The sequence below is a fragment of the Scyliorhinus canicula genome, chromosome 9, assembly GCF_902713615.1.
Source record: "Scyliorhinus canicula chromosome 9, sScyCan1.1, whole genome shotgun sequence".
NCBI lineage: Eukaryota > Metazoa > Chordata > Chondrichthyes > Carcharhiniformes > Scyliorhinidae > Scyliorhinus > Scyliorhinus canicula.
The window spans coordinates 34,164,136-34,184,630 of record NC_052154.1 but is presented as its reverse complement, the minus strand read 5'-3'; the positions used below and the strand labels follow the sequence as shown (position 1 = coordinate 34,184,630).

The window sequence follows — 20,495 nt, the reverse complement described above, 5'->3', positions numbered from 1 at the left end:
GCAGAACTGGGTTCACATGACACATAGTTATTGCCCAGCAGCCAGGTACAATTCCATTAAAGTCCCCATTATTAAGTTTTGGAGTTTCCACTACATTTGCACATACTTTGGTTCCTTTAAAAAAAAAGTCATCATCGATACATAATTTTATTTAAAAACAAATTATTTATTATTTGTATGGTTGTGTCTGAGTCTTCAACTCATTAAGTTCCCTATTGTTGGCTACTGAACAATTCTTACACTTGCTGAATGCAAACTTTCTGCTGTGGTATGAAATTGTGTTAATTTCTGCATCAACAGCTATGTATGTGTTTGAAATTCCTGTTATATCAACAGATACATTAACACATTTTAAGCAAGTCTTTGTACACTCATATCGCTCAACTTAAAGCATAACTTTAATTCACTGATAGTTAAATTACAATGACACAGATGGAAACATACATGAGTTGATGAGGTGCGATTTAATAGAAATTAAACAGAATCCCGTTTTGGGCACGTTTAGCGGGGTGTTTGCTGGTGCTTGTATCGCCGAGAATAACCCTGCATTTAAACGGGACTCTGCTTTTTGGGCTCCGCGAGGAACCTAGGCTCATTTCCTGCACTAACGAGCTCAGCAGGAAGAGATCAGGGTTCCATTTTTAAATGGCGTCCTGATCTCTGCCCCCCCCCCCCTCCACTGCCAGCCTGGCATGGTGACAGCTGGTGCCACTGCCAAGGTGCCAGGCTGGCAGGGCCATGGTGCCCGGGTGACATTGGGACTGCCGGGGTACCATGCCTGGGAGATCCCCTTAAGTGCCAGTACGCCTGGTCTACGTTTGTAGAAACCAGTGCTTAACGCCACCTGCTTGGGGTGTCCGAGGCGAGGCCGTTAAGTCCCGTGCCTTGGTAAGTCCGGCACAAGCATATTTAAGTGAGCTTAGCTGCATACTTAAATATGCAAATCTGGATTCCGCCCTCGGATTGCAAGGCATCGCGATATCCCGTTAGATCTTGTGAGGCGTAACGAGCATCGTAAATCTCATGACAGGACCATCGCCAGATTTACCGGCCTCGTTACGTCCCGGGTCAGGCGCGACGAGGCTGTTAGATCGCTGCCCATGGATACTTGTACTTTCCAACTTCCCGGTCCAACAACAGCAAAGGTTCTTTGATTTAGTAACATTTTCTAACCTCCAAGTTGCTTTGGCTCAGCTAATTCAGTCCAGAAGCAGGAAATAATTACGTGTAATGAATGTCCTGGTGATATGCATTCTAAGAATATCCGCCAGTAACATGATTCTTACAAACTCTCAAAACCATCCCCTGGATGGAGGTTTGAGAAATGTAAAGTTGTAGATGGCAGGGTGTCATTCAGCTGAAACAAATGAAAGTTATATTAAGCTATTAACAGCAATGATCATTTCTAGGTTTGGTTCTCAAATGTATCTCTGGTAATACAGTAATTGAGTATAAAGATGATTTTCTGTTACCATATTCAGCACATAGCCTCATTCGCTTCATCAGAACATAACTGCTGGTGTAATCTTCAGTGTGATTTGACATCATTGATTTAGAGTAAGGACCTTGGTATCCAAAAGGAATAAGTGGATAAACTAAACATTTGACAAACCCTTGATTATGTTAGAAAGTGGTCACATTCTTGCCTTAAAAAGTCAGATACATAGGTATTTTCTGTCTACTTGAATATATCTTTTCTCAATTCCCTATTGTTGGCTGATTAAGATTGGCTTCTCATCCCCCAACTGATCAAACTTTAGAATCCTTGTCCACAGCCATAATGCTTCCATGGCCTCAACCCACTTTACATATTCAACCTTCTTCCACATGATGTCCTACCTTGCCCTTCTCTGGCATCGATCCTGAGCATTACTGCATCCCAAGGGCACTCACAGAGGCAGTAGGCGGAAATTGGAGCCAGCGAGATCTCGTCACCTGACTTACCCCATCCCTTGCCAGTGATGCAACATCTGGACGGAAACCTCATTTCTATGACATTTCTATTACACCCTGGGCTAAATCGCTGGCTTTGAAAGCAGACCAAGGCAGGCCAGCAGCACGGTTTGATTCCCGTAACAGCCTCCCCAAACAGGCACCGGAATGTGGCGACTACGGGCTTTTCACAGTAACTTCATTGAAGTCTACTTGTGACAATAAGCGATTTTCATTTCATTTCATTGTAACAAACCTAATTAAATGGCCAATGGCATCATCAATATGTCACGTGTTCAACCTCTTAAAGTGACCTTTCTCCAACAACGAACAAACATGAATACACAACACATCCCTCCCCTTTACATCAGAGGTTCCTGCAATGAAACACAGTCTACATTAACAATCTAAATTTACAATATGAACAGTTAAAAAACACAACAATTAACAAACACAACAGCCAATAAGTTAGGTGTTTCTGAGGACGTAGATTATTGCGTGGTTGTCAACGAATCTCAGGCACCTTTTTTTTTCATGTTGACAGTAACCGTTGATATTTTTGGTGTAGTTTGGATGTCATCCATTGTTGCCTCAACCGGAGTTGATGTAGTGTTTGGAGGTTGACTCGGTGTTTATATGTCCTCAACTGAGGTCCAGCTCTTTCTGGTATTGTTAGGTTCTCAGGAATGTCTAGGACTTCACTTGGCACAGTTTGTTGCAGACTCTTAGTTTACTCTGTCTCTGGCAACCTTGTTCTAACAGCGAAATGTTGGTCAACATGTCTTCTCCACACAACATTGTCCCGAGTTTAATAACAATAATAATGAAATGAAATGAATGAAATTTGCTTATTGTCACAAGTAGGCTTCAATGAAGTTACTGTGAAAAGACCCTCGTCGCCACATTCCAGCGCCTGTCCGGGTACACAGAGGGAGAATTCAGAATGTCCAAATTACCTAACAGCACGTCTTTTACGACTTGCGGGAGGAAACTGGAGCACCTGGAGGAAACCCACGCAGAAACGCGGAGAACGTGCAAACTCCGCACAGACAGTGACCCAAGCCGGGAAACGATGGTGTAGAAGACCAATCTTGCTTGTGCTATGACAATGGCAGGTTTCACTTGTCACTGGTGGTATGGTTCCTTGTCAATACTTCTTTACCGTTCTGAGAAACAGGACATGTAACCCTGTTCTGACATAGCAAAACCTGATTCAGCTGCTTTTTCCGAGCGTTCATTTCCGAGGCCACGAACTTCCACTCACACTGCTGAGCATGGTACACCCAGGATAGATCTTAGCTGGAGTAAAGTGGGACTGGCATTCTGTGGGTGTTAGAGTCCTCCGACTTCACTCAAGTTCCATTTCCAGCTTTCTTAGTTCTTGCCCCAAGCTGTCCATCTATATTTCCATTGTCACCCCTTGCCCCTCCAGTCTGCATATCAGGGCCTCCTTTGCCTGAATCTCATGGCACAGCCTGTGCAGTGCCTTCTCCAGATTGTGATGTGCCTCTGTCAGACCCTGCCTATCTCCCCTCAAGGTTACATTCTCATTGTATTCATCCTCGTGTTTTCGGTCTTGTTTCTGGAATGCAACTTCTAACCTCTTGAGTTGAAGCTGTTGCTCGTGAGGATTTCACAAAGGGTTCACACCCTTTAAGAAAATAGATAGAGTGGACGTTCAGAGACTATTTCCTCGGGTGGATGTAGCTGTTACAAGGGAGCATAACTATAAGGTTCAGGGTGGGAGATATAGGAGGGATGTCCAAGGTAGGTTCTTTACTCAGAGAGTGGTTAGGGTGTGGAATGGACCTCCTGTTGTGATAGTGGAGTCGGACACTTTAGGAACTTTCAAGCAGTTATTAGATAGGCACATGAAGCACACCAGAATGGCAGGAAGTGGGATAGCTTGATCTTGGTTTCGGACAATGCTCAGCACAACATTGAGCGCCGAAGGGCCTGTTCTGTGCTGTACTGTTCTATGTTCTATCAAATGTAGCCTTTAGGGTTAGTTTGTTAAGGGAAGTGTGGTTACGGTAATACCTCTTGCTGTTGGTATGTTCATTGGACTTCAGATACTGCTGTACAGGGTGAAATAGTATAGGAATATTTCTGTTGCAGACTGCACTCTGAGCAGCTCCAACTCTTTTCATTAGGTCATCTGGAGTAACTCCCACCCAAACATCCTTCATGCGTTTCTGTGCTGGCTCCTTTTGCTCCTGTTGTTTACGATCAGCAATCTTCTTATTCTGTCTCTAATGGTGTCATTCAAGACATTTCCAAATTCACAGTATTCAGCTAATTTCTTTAAATAGCTACGAACTGTGTGGTTAATTCAACTTCTTGCTGGTTCTGTTTGTGGAACCTGAACCTTTTGGCGATGACCAAGGTTTAGGTGTGAAATGGCCACAATCTTACCATAAATTTTCGAGCATGATTTTTCTGGTTGCACCAGACTTCACAAGAGGTTGATGGTCTCCCCCCATCATGCTCAGGTATGTCCGCTGAAATTTTGTTCACCTGGACAAAGTATTAGAATGTTTCAATGTGTGAGTTTGATTCTTGCATCATATGTTCCCATGGTGCCAAATATCTTGCCACATTTATTATGGAAAGAGCTTGTGTAAGCACAAATGTTCCACAAAGTATTTAGCACTATCTCTTTTCATTTTTTCCCCTATCAAACAAGTTAACCCTGAGCTCAGCCTGTTCCTTTCTGAGTTTGGAAGACCCCCAACTCTAAACTATTGTTGCAGGGTATTTGTTACTTTACTTTCTACTCACAGTGAAAGAAGTACTGTTCCAGGACTTTCTGGGCAGAGCACACGGCAAGCTTCTTTTGATGCTGTATTGACCAAAATCTTTGTTTAAATTTTGATTCCTTTGATGGTTGCTGCTATTAATCCCTACCCCTCTGTTGCCAGCTGTGGTGTTGCAAATTCATTATTGTCTTAAACCTTTTTGGATGGCTGCAGTGCGGATCAATGCTTTTTTCTTACTCCACCAGATTTCTGCAGCTCTTCTCAGGTGTTTGCAGTGTGGATCAACCACCTCATCACTAATTTCTTTGAGGTATTGTTACAGGATAGGCTTGAAGACCACGAAGCTAGAACACAAACAAGAGCTTTATTGGAAAGGTGTTTTCTCACAGGTTGCAAGACTAGACTGACTGTTAGCCTGCCCAAATTGCTGATGACATCATCAGTACATCACATGATCAAACTCTTAAAGTATCTTGTTCCAACTAGGAACAAACATCCATACACAACAGGAGGGAGTGTATTTTTATCACAGATCAGGATCCCTTTAAAGACGGCATCTCGATCTCTGTGGAACTAGCCTTGCCGGCTCTATCAGGCCCTGCACAGGGTGTCAGAAAATCTAAAGAGAAAACTCAGCTGTACATCTGGAGAGATACAACACTGGTTTTCAGTCTGAACCTGACATTCTTGACAAATATTGGGAAGATTCCACCCAGTGTCTTCAGAGCTCTTGGTTTGCTGATACTCTGTCTTCAAGCTCACTACCCCATACATCTACATTGCTCTCCACCTTTCAATGTTTCCTCAAAACACATTTCTCTGACCATACTTTTGGACATCTCTCTGAACTCTTCTGCAAAGCTTTCCACCTAACCTTCCCCTGCTGCCTGCTATTTTTCTTCGACTGATTGCCACTTCAGACTATATAACATTGTTAATTCTTCATTACTTAATCAGCTAGGAATAAAGTTTCCCTATTGTGATTGATGCAAAGTGGCAAAAGAATAATGCAGCGAAAGCTTGGTTCAAATGGTAACACTCATCTTTCAGATAAAGGATTGCAGGTTTAAACCTCACTCCAGAACTTGTTCAGATAATCTAGGCGAATACGCCTGTGTAATACTGAGGGCATGCTGCATTGACAGTGCTATCGGCCCTTGAATAAGATGTTAAGCTACAGCTATGTCTCTCTGCAACTGTGGTTTAGTGGCTGTTAAAGGGGCGGAATTCTCCTATTTTGAGAATAAATGTGGTGCCTGCTCCACTTACCAGTATAACAGGACCTGCACCAGATTCTACCCTTAATTATGCACAAGCGAGTTCTCCTCCGACTCTCCTGGTGAGCCAGCAGCTGATAGCTTCCCCCACTCTCAGCTGATGGGTTTGAAGGTCCTGCGCCATATTTAAACGCATTCATAGCACTCTCTCTTCGTTTCAACCGCCACCAGAGTCCATCATCAGCGAGGTTCCAATGCCCCACTTGGATGACCCACCACATCTGGAATCTTCATCCATCCCCTTCCAGTAAACAATGTGGTATCCATTTGATTCCTTTGCTTTTGAGCTTTTCATGCAGCCTTGTCAGGGTCCCAGCTTCCCTCCCCTCAGTCTTCCATTGTTCATCTTCTTCATCCACTTCCTTGCCACTTGCCATCGTGAACTCTCGCCTTCTTCCACCAATCCTTGCACATCCCTCCTTGCCACCCCGCTTGTACTCATTAGGCCAACCCCCCCCCCCCCCCCCTTCACCTCGCACTCCTCCCCCAGTCGAACGTGCGAACCTTTGTTGCACAGTGCTGTCCACACAACACTGCTGTGTGGCACCAGTGGCCAATCCCAGGCGCAGTACTGATCCAAGTCAGTGACACAGGAAGGTCCGTGGGTCCAGCAGCACAGCTTTCCATGAAGACCAACTTGGCATCAAGGTGGAGACAGGAACTGATCCACCCAGGCAGAGTGATGAACAGCACACCCCGGAGCAGCACAACACTACTTCGGAAGTGGTGCACTCACCCCAAAGTCTCTGACAAACTGAGGACCACCTTGTGCACGCCACTCATTCGTAACCGGGTTTGATACTAATGTAAAGTCTCAGTGGAACCTGTGTCACACACTTGCCCTGGAAATAGAAAGTCCACAAGCTCAACTCAATTGAAAACCTAAATATCACTTTAAATGGATGGTACAACAAAGATACGTCTTAACGACCACAAGCAATTGAAGCACTCCCCGCACAAATGTGGCACTACATAGCTTCACAGTTCCACAATATGTTGTCTTTTACTTATGTAGGGTAGGTCAAGAGTCCTATCTGAAAACAGCTTTCACTTCAAGCTTCACAGGTACAATTATCATCAGCAAGGCACAGTTCCATGAAGCTTCTCTCCCTCAGGTGATGACTGCCTCGATGGTGCAGTTTTCCAGAGTTTATTTCCAACTGACCAACCAATAAAGGCCTCAACCATGGCTCAGCCACTTCCCGAAACCACCAGGCCTCTTTAGCGACTCCAAGCTATTCACACTGCTTTCCAGACTTTAGACCTTTTTATCCAGCTCACACAGCACCTACAGGAGCTTTTGTCTCCTTTTCTGTCAAACATAAAAATTTCAAACTTCCTGAGTCGGATTTGTTTCTTCTCTTGAAAAGAATTCTGTGTTTCTCTTTCTGTCTCTGTTAGCTTTCTCTTTCTGTCTGTATCTATTTTCTGACCCGCTTCACACTCATTTGTGTCTGAAGCCCTCCTTTGTATCTACTTTAAAAAAATAATATTTTTATTCAAATGTTAGCACTTTAACAATTAAATACATAAAACCAAACCAAAACAAACACCCAACATGGCCCCTCCCAACCCCCACAAACCAACCTCCCCCCACCCAACCCCCCGAGTAGTTGGCAGCAGCCAGCTCCCTGAAATGCATTACAATCAGATCCCATCTCTTGTGGAACTCCTCCCTCACCCCCCTCAGAGCAAATTTCACCTTTTCCAAATACAGGAGTTCCATTAGATCCCCCAGCCATACTGAGGCACAGGGTTGAGAAGCTGATCTTCACTCCTACAGGACCCCCCTGCCAGTGATCAATGAGGCGAAGGCTAAAACATCTGCCCTCACTCCCGTCTGCAACTCTGGCAAGTCCGACACCCCGAATATGGCCACCAAGGGACTGGGCTCTAAATCCACATGCAAGATCTCTGACATAGAATCATAGAATTTACAGTGCAGAAGGAGGCCATTTGGCTCATCGAGTCTGCACAGGCCCTTGGAAAGAGCACCCTACTCAAGCCCACAGCTCCACCCTATCCCCATAACCCAGTACCCCTACTTAACCTTTTTGGACACGAAGGGTAATTTAGCATGGCCAATCCACCTAACCCGCACACCTTTGGACTGTGGGTGGAAACATGGTGCTGATGAACGACCCCCAAAACCTCTCCAACTTCGGGCAGGACCAGAACATGTGTTCATCAATGGCTGGGCCCCTCCCACACCAATCACAAATATCCTACACCCCCTCAAACAACTGACTCATCCTCAGCGTCATCAGGTGCACGCTATGTACAGGCACGGTAGCACAATGGTTAGCACTGCTGCTTCACAGTGCCAGGGTTCCGGGTTCGATTCCCGGATTGGGTCACTCACTGTGCAGTCTGCACATTCTTCCCGTCTGCGTGGGTTTCCTCCGGGTGCTCCGGTTTCCTCCCACAATCCAAAGATGATCAATTAGGTGGATTGGTCATGCTAAATTGCCCCTTAGTATACAACATTTTAGGTGGGGTTACTGGGTTATAGGGATATGGTGGGGGAGTGGGCCTGGGTAGGGTGCTCTTTTAGAGGGTCGGTGCAAACTCGATGGGACAAATGGTCTCGCTCTTCACTATAGGGTTTCTATGATTCTATGAAATCTCCACCGGGAAACCTTCCAGTCCTGGTGCCTTACCTGTCTGCATTTTCCCTATTGTTGCCCTCATGTCCTTCACACCACTGGTTCCCCCAACCCTGCCCTCTCCTCCTCTCCCACCACAGGACACTCCACACACACCCTCATCTCTGACTCATCCTCCGGAGGCTCCGACTTATACAAATTCTTATAAAACTCCTCAAACACCTTATTCACCTGCTCCGGTGCCACCCCTCTCCCATCCTGGACCCGAACAAACTCTCTCGTGGCCATCACAACAAGTTTCTCCCCATACTCACGTAAAACCCCCTTCACCCACCTTAACTGCCGAATCGCTTTACCTGTAGACAGAAGGTCAAACCTCGCCTGCAGCTCCTTCTTCCTCACAAGATCTAAAGTCGGATCCTCCACACACCTTCCATCCTCCTCCAAAATTTCCTCCACCAACCACTGGCACTTCTCTCTTGCCTCCCTGTCCACCTGAGAATTAAACAAGATCACCTCGCTCCTCACTACTGCCTTCAGCCTACTGCTTCCCAGACCACTGATGGTGACACCTCCCCAGTCCTATTGAACCCTACATAGTTCTCAATCACCTTTCCCATTTTCATGCAAAGGTTTGGGTCCACCAACAACCCTACGTCCAACCTCCACCCTGGCCTCTGAGCTGGCCCTTTCTCCAGGACCACATCCATCCAATGTGAAGCATAGTCTGAGATAACAATCACCGAATATCCTGCCTTCCTCACCCTGGCCAACAGCGCATTTCCCATAACAAAAAAAGTCTATCCTCGAATACACATTGTGTACTTGCGAAGAAAATGAATACTCCTTTCCCCCAGGTGCACAAACCTCCAAGGGTCCGCCCCTCCCATCTCCTTCATAAACGCAGCCAACACCTACTCCCCCCACCACTCCCACAAGGGGATCAGCGAATGTGACTTGGACCTATCTACCTTCAGGTTCAACACTGTATTCAATTCCCTCTCCCAGTATTAACTGGTGCATATCCAAGTTCAGTATAGCAGCCAACATTTTCTTCCTCAATCCTACATTGTCCCAATACGGAGTGTATAAGCTAATCAGCACCACCAGCCTCTCTTCCAAAGCACCCATTACTATTATATACCTATTACCCTGATCCACCGCCACCATCTCCATCTTGAACCTCACCTTTTACCGGCCAGTACCTGCTATTGAAGACCGAGTGGAACACCTGACTTACCCAACCCTTCCAAAGCCTCACCTGATCCCACACCTTCAGATGAGTCTCCTGAAACAGCACCACGTGAGGTTTCAAACTCTTCAGGTGCGATAAAAGTCTTGCTTACTTCACCAATCCCCCGAACCCTCGCACATTCCACGTCACCACCCGGACCTGGGGTCTCTCACCCCCACCCGCCCCTCCTGCCAGTCAGAACCGCTTCTGCTGGTCACGCCCGACAGGTGGGACCCAGCCTACCCCAATTCACCATCAGCCACCTGCCTCTCTCCTCTTCCCAGAAACCCCTAGCTATTTCAACTCAAAACCACCTCACCCAGTATCGTCCCCATCCCCCCACCATTCACACTTCCAGGCCCATCGAAACCTGTGCATAAATGTTCCATTGACCGCACCCCCCTGCCCCCACCTTGCTCCCATTCACCAGCCAACTTACGTCTGCTGCCACGGCGGCCTCTGACAGAGCCCCCTCCCTCACATAGAAAAGACAGACCAACACTAAAGCCCCCCACACCCGACCCTTCCAAACTCCCAACAAGGTTAGCTCTCAAACCCAAAAGCAACTGACCCCAACTGGCATGCCCCAAACCATCCATACCCAAACACCACTTCAAAAAGAACAACCAAAGAGAAAATACAGCAATACAGAAAGAAAAAAAAGCAAAACAAAAAAATAAAGCCGAACGCCATCGAAGTCCAAACCCAATTCAGTCCCAGTCCTTCAGCTTTCACAAACTCTTCCGCCTACTCTGCCGTCTCAATACAGTGGTCTCTGGGGTCATGCTCCTTTGGGTCTACCAGCCACCCAGCATCTTTCTTAACTTCCTTCCTGTTGGTACTACTTCCTGTTGGTACTACTTCCTGTTGGTACTACTTCCAGGCCTTGGATTGCCAAGTCACATGGATCAGTTATTTCTTCTTATCCAAGAAAATGTCAGTCGATTCCTTTACAGCAGATGCAAACTCTTAAAGACCCTTTATAAGCACTCTTGTAAAGAATTCCAGATTCCAGAGACATTTTAAAGAAATTACAAATTTTCCTTACTATGCTATTTCCAGTCAAGGTCATCATGGGCCTAATTAAAATAGACTCATTTTCACCGGCACAAGGTAGTCCTCGTAATCTGTAAATCATTTTGTAAAGGCCCAATCGAAGTGCAGATAGAAGTGCAATTATAAGGAAACTTACCTTGTAGCTTAATCCTGCAGCCGGAGACAAATCAAAGAGGCAATTTATAACCAAAACATCAGAGATAGAAATCTCCTCGGGGTTCACACAGGAAATCTTGCAAGTTTTATTTTGACATACGGTGTGTTGTACAGACAGGAAGTGCCAGAGGATGACAGCTGCATGCTTTTATCTGTGTCATTTGCAAGCAAATTCTCAAAAGTATTTGCCTGCTTGCAGAGCATTGCTAAAAGGAACAGAAATTCAACCAGCTCAAAGAGGCCATTTTGAATCCTGAGGATGAGCAGTTTTCAAAAGACAAAACTGTGACACATTGAAAAACCATGGGAAGGCTGGGCTCCACGAGGATTGACATGTTAGCCAACCAATGGCAGGAATCTGGGGCAGGGCAGCTGGAGGTGGGAAGTCACATCTCCTGGAATATGTCCAGCAAGAGTTGGCGAATCTATTCCGTAGATTGTTTAAAAGGTGTCATCAGCAATAGACCTGTCAGCCCCAAAAGGGTAGTGACCGTTCCCTTGGAGACTTTGAGGGGGCGGTTGGGAGGGGGGGGGGGGGGGAGTGACACCAATCTGTTGCATGCAGTGCAATGTGATGTGCTGTGTGCTTACAGGAAGAAGGAAGAAATTTCACACAGATTCTCTCCCCCCCCCCCCCCCCCCCCCCCCCCCCCCCCAGGCAAGGTTTATTTTTGACAAAAAGGTGCATTTGAAGTATTTCTAGGAAAATTCCAGGGCACTGGAGCATATAATGAAAATCTGGGAAAGTTCCAGTAAAACTGGTCACTCGACTAATACTGGAAATTTGTAGTCTGGTTCCCCAATTACACCTTCCACAGAGAAACCCTTAGCAATCATAGCTAGGGAGTTAGGGGAAGCACTGTGAGAAAAGACAAAGATCCAGAATTCTACCCAGCCTTCTAGTTCACTGTAAATCAGAAGGCAGTATGGGAGGAATCACTTCAAATAGGTCAGATCCTGGATTGGCCTATTACTGGTCTTCACGGTCATGTTTTCATAGATATTCCATTTACTCAAACAAAATCACTCTGGCATGGGGAGACGCCAGTTTTATCTTGGGGTGGGGGGAGGGGGGGGGGGGTGGGGGGGGATTGGGGGAAGGATTTACCAATTTGCCATGTTAGTGCAACACATGCTCATCTGGGATTCCAGTCATGGGACTCCTGAATATTTTCCCAAAATATGTTTCTATCCCCTTATAAGAGGGGCTGCTGGGCTTAACCTTTGCCCTATTCTGAGACAGTGACTATGAGGAAGGAGCAGTGCTCTGAAAGCTAGTGTTTTGAAACAAACCTGTTGGACTTTAACCTGGTGTTGTAAGACTTCTTACTGTACTCACCCCAGTCCAACGCTGGCATCTCCACATCATGGATAGGTTCCCAAGAAGTGTTTATAGTATTACAGATGGCAACCATTGAAATACATAAGAACATAAGAACTAGGAGCAGGAGTAGGCCATCTGGCCCCTCGAGCCTGCTCCGCCATTCAATTAGATCATGGCTGATCTTTTGTGGACTCAGCTCCACTTTCCGGCCCGAACACCATAACCCTTAATCCCTTTATTCTTCAAAAAACGATCTATCTTTACCTTAAAAACATGTAATGAAGGAGCCTCAACTGCTTCACTGGGCAAGGAATTCCATAGATTCACAACCCTTTGGGTGAAGAGGTTCCTCCTAAACTCAGTCCTAAATCTACTTCCCCTTATTTTGAGGCTATGTCCCCTAGTTCTGCTGTCACCCGCCAGTGGAAACAACCTGCCCGGATCTATCCTATCTATTCCCTTCATAATTTTAAATGTTTCTATAAGATCCCCCCTCATCCTTCTATATTCCAACGAGTACAGTCCCAGTCTACTCAACCACTCCTCATAATCCAACCCCTTCAGCTCTGGGATTAACCTAGTGAATCTCCTCTGCACACCCTCCAGCGCCAGTACGTCCTTTCTCAAGTAAGGAGACCAAAACTGAACACAATACTCCAGGTGTGGCCGCACCAACACCTTATACAATTGCAACATAACCTCCCTAGTCTTAAACTCCATCCCTCTAGCAATGAAGGACAAAATTCCATTTGCCTTCTTAATCACCTGTTGCACTTGTAAACCAACCTTCTGTGACTCATGCACTAGCACACCCAAGTCTCTCTGAACAGCGGCATGCTTTAATATTTTATCGTTTAAATAATAATCCCGTCTGCTGTTATTCCTACCAAAATGGATAACCTCACATTTGTCAACATTGTATTCCATCTGCCAGACCCGAGCCCATTCACTTAACCTATCCAAATCCCTCTGCAGACTTCCAGTATCCTCTGCACTTTTCGCTTTACCACTTATCTTAGTGTCATCTGCAAACTTGGACACATTGCCCTTGGTCCCCAATTCCAAATCATCAATGTAAATTGTGAACAATTGTGGGCCCAACACGGATCCCTGAGGGACACCACTAGCTACTGATTGCCAACCAGAGAAAACACCCATTTATCCCAACTCTTTGCTTTCTATTAATTAACCAATCCTCTATCCATGCTACTACTTTACCCTTAATGCCATGCATCTTTATCTTATGCAGCAACCTTTTGTGTGGCACCTTGTCAAAGGCTTTCTGGAAATCCAGATATACCACATCCATCGGCTCCCCGTTATCTACTGCACTGGTAATGTCCTCAAAAAATTCCACTAAATTAGTTAGGCATGACCTGCCTTTTACGAACCCATGCTGCGTCTGCCCAATGGGACAATTTCTATCCAGATGCCTCGCAATTTCTTCCTTGATGATAGATTCCAGCATCTTCCCTATTACCGAAGTTAAACTCACTGGCCTATAATTTCCTGCTTTCTGCCTACCTCCTTTTTTAAACAGTGGCGTCACGTTTGCTAATTTCCAATCCACCGGGACCACCCCAGAGTCTAGTGAATTTCGGTAAATTATCACTAGTGCATCTGCAATTTCCCTAGCCATCTCTTTTAGCACTCTGGGATGCATTCCATCAGGGCCAGGAGACTTGTCTACCTTTAGCCCCATTAGCTTGCCCATCACTCCCTCCTTAGTGATAACAATCCTCTCAAGGTCCTCACCTGTCATAGCCTCATTTCTATCAGTCGCTGGCATGTTATTTGTGTCTTCCACTGTGAAGACCGACCCAAAAAACCTGTTCAGTTCCTCAGCCATTTCCTCATTTCCCATTATTAAAACTCCCTTCTCATCCTCTAAAGGACCAATATTTACCTTAGCCACTCTTTTTTGTCTTATATATTTGTAAAAACTTTTACTGTCTGTTTTAATATTCTGAGCAAGTTTACTCTCATACTCTATCTTACTCTTCTTTATAGCTTTTTTAGTAGCTTTTTGTTGCCCCCTAAAGATTTCCCAGTCCTCTAATCTCCCAGCAATCTTTGCCGCTTTATATGCTTTTTCCTTCAATTTGATACTCTCCCTTATTTCCTTAGATATCCACGGTCGATTTTCCCTCTTTCTTCCGTCCTTCCTTTTTGTTGGTATAAACCTTTGCTGAGCACTGTGAAAAATCGCTTGGAAGGTTCTCCACTGTTCCTCAACTGTTCCACCATAAAGTCTTAGCTCCCAGTCTACCTTAGCTAGTTCTTCTCTCATCCCCTTGTAATCTCCTTTGTTTAAACACAAAACACTAGTATTTGATTTTACTTTCTCACCCTCCATCTGTATTTTAAATTCCACCATATTGTGATCGCTCCTTCCGAGAGGATCCCTAACTATGAGATCATGAATCAATCCTGTCTCATTACACAGGACAAGATCTAGGACCGCTTGTTCCCTCGTAGGTTCCATTACATACTGTTCTAGGAAACTATCGCGGATACATTCTATAAACTCCTCCTCACGGTTGCCTGACCGACCTGGTTAAACCAATCGACATGTAGATTAAAATCCCCCATGATAACTGCTGTACCATTTCTACATGCATCAGTTATTTCTTTGTTTATTGCCTGCCCCACCATCTCATTACTATTTGGTGGCCGATAGACTACTCCTATCAGTGACTTTTTCGCCTTACTATTCCTGATTTCCACCCAAATGGATTCAACCTTATCCTCCATAGCACCGATGTCATCCCTTACTATTGCCCAGATGTCATCCTTAAATAACAGAGCAACACCACCTCCCTTACCATCCACTCTGTCCTTCCGAATAGTTTGATACCCTCGGATATTTAACTCCCAGTCGTGACCATCCTTTAACCATGTTTCAGAAATGGCCACTAAATCATAGTCATTTACGATGATTTGTGCCACCAACTCATTTACTTTATTCCGAATACTATGAGCATTCAGGTAAAGTACACTTATGTTGGTTTTTTTACCTCTGTTTTGAATCTTAACATCTCCAGTTTTATTCCTTTTGTTATTACTGGGCCTATTCACTGTGCTCCCCTCAGTCACTGTACCTTGTACTGTCGCCCTTATGGATTTCTGACTATGTCTTCTCTGCCTTGCACTTTTCCCCTTACTTCCTTTTGTTTCTGTCCCTGTTTTACTACCTTCCAACTTCCAGCATTGGTTCCCATCCCCCTGCCACATTAGTTTAAACCCTCCCCAACAGCTCTAGAAAACACCCCCCCTAGGACATCGGTTCCAGTCCTGCCCAAGTGCAGACCGTCCGGTTTGTACTGGTCCCACCTCCCCCAGAACCGATCCCAATGCCCCAGGAATTTGAATCCCTCCCTCTTGCACCATCTCTCGAGCCACGCATTCATCCTATCTATCCTGACATTCCTACTCTGACTAGCTTGTGGCACTGGTAGCAATCCTGAGATTACTACCTTTGAGGTCCTACTTTTTAGTTTAACTCCTAACTCCCTGAATTCCGCTTGTAGGACCTCATCCCGTTTTTTACCTATATCGTTGGTGCCTATGTGCACCACGACAGCTGGCTGTTCACCCCCCCCCCCCCCCCCCCCCCCCCCCCCAGAATGTCCTGCAGCCGCTCCGAGACATTCTTGACCCTTGCACCAGGGAGGCAACATACCATCCTGGAGTCTCGATTGCGTCCACAGAACAGCCTGTCTATTCCCCTTACGATCGAGTCCCCTATCACTATAGCCCTGCCATTTTTCTTCCTGCCCTGCTGTGCAGCAGAGCCAGCCACGGTGCCATGAACCTGGCTGCTGCTGCCTTCCCCTGGTGAGCCATCTTCCTCAACAGTATCCAAAGCGGTATATCTGTTTTGCAGGGAGATGACCGCAGGGGACACCTGCACTGCCTTCCTACTCTTGCTCTTTCTTTTGGTCACCCATTTTCTATCTCCCTCGGTAACCTTCACCTGCGGTGTGACCAACTCGCTAAACGTGCTATCCACGACCTCCTCAGCATCGCGGATGCTCCAAAGTGAGTCCATCCGCAACTCCAGAGCCGTCAAGCGGTCTAACAAGAGCTGCAACTGAACACACTTCTTGCACGTGAAGGAGCCAGGGACAGTGGCCGTGTCCCTGAGCTCCCACATCGCACACGAGGAGCATGACACGGGGCTGGGATCTCCTGCCATGTCTTAAACCCTTGGTAAACTTAAACAACTAGAATTTCAAAATAAAAATAAATAAATTAGACAACGAAAAGAAAAAGAGAGGCTACTTACCAGTCACTTACCAGGGTTAAAAAGCACCTCCTCACACTCTGCACCGAATTACCTCACTGCACCAAATTACCAAGTTTCAATCCTCACTCTGTATGAGTCTCACTCCGGATGAGTCTCCTGGAAAAGTGCTCGCTGGAAGAGAAACCTCACGCACCCCACTGATTGTGGAAAGGTTGTCAGGGTGACCAGCACTAATTCCCGATATCCACTCTATCCAAACCTTTCAGAATTTTAAATACCCTGATTAGGTCATCCTTTTCTTGTAAAGCGATAAGAAGGGGTCCTGCCTGTCACACCTTTCCAGATGACTATACCCTGGCATTTCTGGTAATTTATGCATTCAGCCATTAAATTCCTCAACCATTGTCAGCTTCTAAATTTATTGGAGGAGTTATTTGGAAAACAGAAGAGAATTGCTGTGTGGCAAAGATGTACCCTGATTCAGTCCCTGCACTGTTCACAAGTGTTTTACAGCTCCATCATGAAGTACACCCTTTCATGCAGAAGTCGGGAAGAACTCTGTCTGCAAATTGGGAATGGCTGACAATCTTTGCATTTGTTGTGGAGTTCTTTGCTGGAAAGAGTTGACGCGGGTATCATGATTTATGTATAAAGTACCACATCTTAAACTTAGTAGCCAAATTGAAGCTGATGGGATTAAAGAAGCAGCAGCTGTCCAGTTACAATAACGAGACAGAAAGCAGAAAGTGGTGATGGATGGTTGTTTTCCAAACGAGAAGAAAATGGTGTCCCTAGAGGGTGGTATGAAGACTGCTACTCATTTTGATATATATTAATGACCTGGACTTGAATATGTAGGGCATAATTTCAAAGACTGAAAATTGTAAGAGTTTCAAACTGAGTTTCAAACTGTCTCTTCAGTGAATGGGATGCCAGAGTTTCTTGGTACGCATCATATTAAGAGATGGTGCCATAGAATCTTTTACATTCACTTTGGAGAACACACAGGGCTTCTCATCTCATTGAAAAGACACAACCTCTGGTAGTGCAGCATTCCCTCAGCATTGCACGGAAAGGTCGGCCAAAACCTTGGTGCTCAAATCCCTCGAGTGGTTCTTGAATCCTCAAGCTGGTGACTCAAAGGCAAGACTGCTACCAACTGAAACATGGTTGATAATACAACAGGTAAAGATAAAGTTGCCATAGTCCTAGATGACCATTGGCTGCTTTCCCATTGAGGGGGAGAGCCAGCTGATGGCGATTTAACCTGAGGATCAGTGCACCTCAGGCGAGGGGCAAGGTTCAGAAGGGGGGGCCTTCATGAATAACCCCAGCCAGGACGGGAATTGAACCCGTGCTGCTGGTCTCACTCTGTCTCGTGAACCAGCGGTCTATCCAATTGATCTGACAACAATATATTTGGATGGCGCCTTTAATGCAGGAAAATGTCCCAGGGCATTTGACAGAAAAATGAGACAAAAATTAATGCAGAGCCAAAGAAGGAGATATCAGGCAGTGATATGATCCCAGTTGATGTTAGAACTGGATGGGAAAATCTCAGAATAGGACCTTGGCTTAAAAACCATGGGCTGGATACTCCGCTCTGCTGCACCCATTTTCTGGTGCGGCGCACCCCCACCGGCAGCAGGATCCTGCTTCCTGGCAGCCGGGCAATGGGGTTTCACATTGTGGGCACCCCATGCCGTCGGGAAATCCATGGGCGTGGGTGCGCTGCCGGTGAAACGGAGGATCCTGCCGATAGAGAATCCAGCCTTGTATCTTTTACTTTAAAAAAAATGAAACGTGGAGGAACAGAGTCACAGGACTGTGAGTTAGTTTTAACAACAAGAAAATAAATATTTATTGAGCATGAAAAAAATGGATTATAATTCAATACTCTTTACTCCTCCATTAGGTTAGAAATGACACTCAGGTTTTAAGATTAACACAAATGATACAATACATTTGAAGCTAGAATGGTCACACACACACAAAGTCGTTTTTTAAAACACACAAAATTGCTGTGGTCAAATACATACTCCACTTTGTATCTGAGTTAGTGTCTGCGGATTTCTCCTCAGAACCCATACCCTCCCACCAGATGATTGGAAACCAGAGTTTCCAAGCGCCACTCCCAAAAACACATTTTTAAATCTTTTCTCACAAAACAACTTTCCATTAGCAAGTTGCATTCCAAAATCGATTCCCCGTCTTCCAAAGGACTCTTGAACAGAGCTTCCGCACCACTTCTACTGGTGAATCCACTCCACTTCTAACAGTGAATCTACTCCAGGTTTTACACCAACCTCTTTTAATCAATTTCATAATCTATCACTCCTCATCTATGCTGGCTACGAATTCACTGTCTCTTTTAAAATTCTCATCCTCGTGCTTAAACCTTTACCTGGCCTTGCCCTTCCCTATCTGTAACTTCCATCCACCTACAACCTTCCAAAAACATAGTTCCTCCAAATCCAGGGGCGGGATTCTCGCAGCCTGGGGCCGGGCCGGAGAATCCCCACGACTGGCGCGAATCGCGCCATGCCACCCCGACACCAGCATGTGATTCTCCGGAGCAGAGAATCGGCGCCATTGGCACCGGCGTGGTTGGCGCGGCGCCGGTCGGAGGCCGCTCTATGTGGCTGGCCCGCCGATCCTTGGCCCGGGATGGGCCGAGTGGCTGTTGTAGAAACGGCGAGTCCCTCCGGCGACATCCACACCTGCTCTCAGCTAGCGGGAACTCGATGTGGAAGGGTCGGCGGGCCAGCCTCTCGGGTGGGGGGGGGGGGGAGAGGGGGAGGAAGGGGGCTCTGACCCCAGGGGACCTCCAATGTGGCCTGGCCCACAATCGGGGCCAACCGTTTGGCGGGCCGGCCTCTTTGGCTGACGGCCTCCTTTCTTCCACGCCGGCCCCTGTAGTCCTGCGCCATGTTGCATTGGGGCTGGCGCGTTGAAGGAAGCCACTGCGCATGCATGAACCGCTCCATTGCCATGCTGGCTCCCTGTAGGGGCCAGAATTGCTGATCCTGAGGCTGTGTTGACACCGTCAAGAAACGCGACGCCTCAGGATCACAGGATCACAGAATCCCGCCCCAGACTCCTGTGCATCCATCACTCCTGTTGCCCTTCAATTGGAAGACATGGGGCTGGATTCTCCAATAATGGGGCTATGTCCTCACACCAGCGTCAAAATGCGGGCGTTTCACTCTGGACTTTCCTTAAAAAAGTCCAGAGTGATTCTTCAATTTTCAGGGGGCTTGCAGGGCCCTGGAGTGCTTCTCGCAGTTCTGGCTGCAGATATGGGGCCCTGCACGTCCGGTCAGGAGTCCGCGCATGCGAACGGCGGCAGCGTGAAGCGGCCGCCCTGTGCAACATGGCGGACTCACATCGCGGACCATGGTGGACAAAGTAGGTCCCCCGAGATCGCGCGTGCCCGCGGATCGGTGCCGCCTGATCGCTTGCCCGGCTGTCTGTGAGGCCCCTCTGGTGAAGGATTCACCTGCCCCCCCCCCTGCCAGGTTAGAACCATGCCATCACAAATTCAGCCAGTTGTCATCGGAGAATTGTCGTGGGAGCCTCTGTCAATGGCCCCCTGCCTGTGCTGTGTAGACCGCATGCACGCGATTCACAGCGATTCTCCGGAGACGGGAGAATTGTTGGCGTGGCATCGCGCCAGATTTCGGCGTCAATGCCCTTTCTCCGCCCCCGCGCCGATCGCGATTTCCCGCCCATGGGAATCCCGCCCATGCTTTCTGCTCTCTGGCCTTGAGGTTTCCTAAAATTTATCTGCTTTTCTTCCTTTCAAACTGCCATTAAAACCTCTCTCTTTGACCGGGTTCTTATTTGTTTCTCCTCATCTCTCCTTCTTTAATCCTGTGTCAAATTTTGGCTGATTGCATTCC

At 46.5% G+C, this 20,495-nt stretch overlaps 1 protein-coding gene and 1 long non-coding RNA gene across 2 annotated transcripts in view; one reads left to right on the top strand and one right to left on the bottom strand.

Moving 5' to 3' along the window:
- The window catches only part of sult5a1 (sulfotransferase family 5A, member 1), a 173,452-nt gene that overhangs the window by 77,809 nt on the left and 75,148 nt on the right, over positions 1 to 20,495 (top strand). The gene's annotated exons all lie outside the window — the stretch shown is intronic.
- Positions 4,598 to 11,184, bottom strand: LOC119971233. Its single transcript, XR_005461784.1, has 2 exons — positions 11,001 to 11,184; positions 4,598 to 5,035 (listed from the first exon to the last, which is right to left on the bottom strand). It is a non-coding gene; the product is annotated as an uncharacterized LOC119971233 (long non-coding RNA).